Source organism: Palaemon carinicauda, chromosome 15 (genome assembly GCF_036898095.1).
Source record: "Palaemon carinicauda isolate YSFRI2023 chromosome 15, ASM3689809v2, whole genome shotgun sequence".
Lineage (NCBI taxonomy): Eukaryota > Metazoa > Arthropoda > Malacostraca > Decapoda > Palaemonidae > Palaemon > Palaemon carinicauda.
Window position 1 is genome coordinate 122,652,058 of NC_090739.1, and position 4,372 is coordinate 122,656,429.

At 29.5% G+C, this 4,372-nt stretch overlaps 1 protein-coding gene across 1 annotated transcript in view; it reads left to right on the forward strand.

The window, feature by feature from the left end:
• The window catches only part of LOC137654158 (M protein, serotype 5-like), a 77,807-nt gene that overhangs the window by 8,700 nt on the left and 64,735 nt on the right, over positions 1-4,372 (forward strand). The window lies entirely within an intron of this gene.

The window sequence follows — 4,372 nt, forward strand, 5'->3', positions numbered from 1 at the left end:
GTAGTAGACCATGGCACATAGGCTATGGCACTTCCTAAGACTAGAGAGCAATGGTTTTACTTTTGAGTGTCCCTCTCCAAGAAGAGCTGCTTAACATAGCTAAAGAGGAAAATAGCAACTGAACTATTACAGTGCAGCACTTACCCCTTTGAGAGAAGAATTATTTCTTAATATTTTACCGTACAACTTATCACCGTGATAGATAGGATGCTATAGATGACTTCAGTTGAATTTACTCATTTTCATTGTTTAGAAAAAATATTCGTCCAAAAATAATCTAGACGGCCCCCTAAAAGGAATAATTATGATCGTATGGAAAAAGTAATTGAAACAATACGGTATTTCCGGGCATCAAACGATATATTTGCGTCTGACAAAACGGAATGAGTATCTTAATAATAATACTATGAAATAGGAAGGAATTTTATATAAGCTATATATATATATATATATATATATATATATATATATATATATATATATATATATATATATATATATATATGCATATATATATGCATATATATTCATATATTTACACATATAAATATATATATATATATATATATATATATATATATATATATATATATATATATATATATGTATGTATATATATTCATATATATACACATAAATATATATATATATAGATATATACACACACACATATATATATATATATATATATATATATATATACATATACATATATATATATATATATATATATATATATATATATATATATATATATATGTATATATATATGTGTGTGTAGGTGTATTAAGGCAATTGTTACTGATAACTTCCAACAAATAAGCACCAACAAAGACGGCACGAGGATTATTAAAAGACGTATCTCTACCATGGAATATTTGAGACCCTGACTGTCCCTCATTAACTCAATATGCCGAGTCTCATGCGTGAGGAGGAGGAGCAAAATTGATGCAATTTGGAATGGTAATGAGATGCCTTCAATTACCTGGCCTCTCTCATCGATATCTTCTTTCTCCTCTTAAAACTGGAATGGCAAGAATTAGGCTGATTTGCTTTTATCTTTGTTTACTCTGATTCATTTGCTCTGAGCAGGAAGACGTTGGTTTGCTAGATGGTCCATCCTTTCATCGTGTTATTTCAGGGCCGATGGAAAGGAAATATATTTGCTTTGATTTTTCATTTATATTTTTTGTTTGGTTGGATGAATAAAAGTTGGTAACCTTTAGTTTTTGAGTTACGGTTAAAACTATTGTATCAAGCATCTTTTTCTTACAGAATTTTATGTATTATGAGAAAGTTTCCTTGAAGTCTAAATAGGTAAATAAAGTAAATCTCATTAGTTCCTAGACGCGGCACTTTCCTTATAAAATTCATATACAATACTCACGCGAATATATTGAAATGATAGCAATAGTTGACAAGTCTTAAATTACATATGTAAGATTTCCATATCAAATATATAACGATAAAATAAGGTAAAACTGTTTCTCGAACCATTACCAAATTACCTAGATGTATTGAAACATAATCAAAACCAATACAAAATATATTCATACACACATACGTACACACACATCCAAACATATACATATACAAATATATATATATATATATATATATATATATATATATATATATATATATATATATATATATATATATATATATATATATATATATATATATATATATGAGGTCATCATAAGTTTTTATTAAACAATGTGTCTATCCTTTTTGTTTGAAAATAAATGTTTTTGTTTGAGATATCATTAACGATCGTTTCTATGGTAATTATGATATATGTTAATTAGCCTATTAATTTTATATCTACACGATTACTGTAATGATTAAAGAGTAAATTTTATTTCTACACAATCTTTGGTATGTTGCTAGTCTAGTGACGTAATGTAGTCAATGAAATTTTCTTAGATAAAGTTAATTTGTTCATATTTCATCGTTATTCCTTTACCTTCTATAAAAGATTGTAGTTATTTATCAAATGTAACACCAAATGTGAATAATGATTAGTAAATTAATCAGTCCATATTACATTATCTACCGACTGAAAACTACACAATCAATTACGGAGGTTACATCAGCGACCAAAATCAAATGTACAAACCAATCATATCATTAAGTTATTTATATACCAAATTATTATTTTAAATCTTACATTTTTATTGCAATACTGAGAGAGAGAGAGAGAGAGAGAGAGAGAGAGAGAGAGAGAGAGAGAGAGAGAGAGAGAGAGAGAGAGAGCGTACTTGTCAGGTAATACCAAATGGGAAGGGAGTGTTCAAATTTATTGAAAATATCTAATAAATCTTCTAACAAAACACTTGTGTATTTCAAAGAATTGAAAAAAGAAAAAACATATATGCTTTTCGCATCGTTAGCTCAATTCACCACCGTATTCGTATATTCTTTTTTTTACTCCTTAAATTTCTTTTTTTATTTTTATTTTCTATTTTTTTTTCTATTAAATTCACTAATTTAAATCGACAATTTATCTAGTACAGCGTATATGGTTGGGTACATATGAATAAATGATAGCCGATTGGTAATTAACCTGGTAAATTTTTTTAATCTTTAAGACCCTTCTTATTTGATCTTTCAGGACACATATAGAAAACACTGCCTTTGGCCCTTACACAAAGTGACCGTAGAAGATAATACCTCTCTGTTCCAAGAAATATTGCGCGTGCGAAATGGTGTTACGCTCCTTCTCCTATTTTCAAAATAATGAGGCTCTCACCTATTGTGTCTGACTCTTACTGTTTTCACATGTATACCGTGTACTATTCTTTTATTTCGGTGGTTATTTCGCTTGTCTTGCATATGTAGATTTCTATATAGATTTTAATTGTAATTGTAAATTGCCTATTACAAATCATGGGTAATTTTATCCTTTATTGTTACAAAGAGGAAATAAATCGAAGAATTTGCACTAGAGGAAGCGTTTCACATTGTAGTTTCTGATTTCTTGGTTGATAGTTTCGATAAGAAAACGATAATCACACCTGCATACCTTTGTCGGAAATTACAATTGTATATATGCAGGACAGAACTAATATCGGATTTGTGTTTGAGTATATTATGATAAATTATCTTAAACCATAGTTTGATATATTATATCAGAATGTTTTATCTTTTATTGTTTTATATCAGAAACTACCGCATCTGATTATAGCCTTTTTTCATTCTATTAATTAAGAGCGTTTCATCAATTCGCATAATATAAGCAATGTCCCAGAAAATTGATAAAGACTAAAAAGGTTTAAAATTTCTGCTTATTCGTGAAAATTTGTTTTATATAGTTTTCTTGGAAGCATCACTGCGTGAGAACTCCTGCCGGCATATTCCATCATCTCTCAAAGTACATTTTCATTCCCGAATGGAAGAGAGGTTATCCGCCACATTCCTTGTTTATTAAGGATGGTGTGGATGCTGCAGGATTTCCATGGGAAGCGAGATGAGGATGCTTATAACATATGTGAAATTTACTATATTTGTTTGTTATAGTGATACCATATCGTGATGGAAAATGGGATTGCTATTCGTTCACCAGAGGTGAATAATAATTCTGTTACATTATATGTAACCCTTTTACTGCCATTGGCGATTTAGTCAAAATTTGAAAAAGGAAACTCTCTTTCATAATCGCCCAACTTATAGAAAGATGGCATTCAATAGAAAAGTCTTGATATAATTATCAACAAGCTAGCGTTTGTGTGGTCTTGAAAGATTTTACTACATCAAAAGTTTCGTTGAAATGACCACTGGCAATGAAAGGGTTAATCTTACACTCAGATAACTTTGATTAACATGGTTTATGTTCTACAGAAGTAGTTTATATACCTTGCAATAATATAATCCCGAAAGGATATATTTTTTGTATGAAAGAATAGTAAATTCTTATCTCAAATATGAAATATATCATTACCATGCATTACCATTTTCATTTAAATATTGCTTTATCATCTTTCTAAGTAAACATTGGCTATAACAGTCTCTTTACTGGACAAATATGATTATTCTAAAAGTCTTTCTAAATCACTTCAACATCCTCTGCATATGAACACTTCCATTAAGAGTCAAATAATCAGATTTAAATCAAGAGAGAGAGAGAGAGAGAGAGAGAGGAGAGAGAGAGAGAGAGAGAGAGAGAGAGAGAGAGGAGAGAGAGAGAGAGAATGCTTTTATTTTCATCAGTAAATCCGCTATCCAGTGAGTTTAATCCCATTCTACCAAGGGCGAATGGAATCCGAATCCTAGCGGTAGCTCTACTTTTTCTCACTCTTTTTTTTCCCTTTGGAATTTGTTACCTTGCGGTATTTTTATTTTTATTATTAGGTGCTTTGGTGTTTTATTG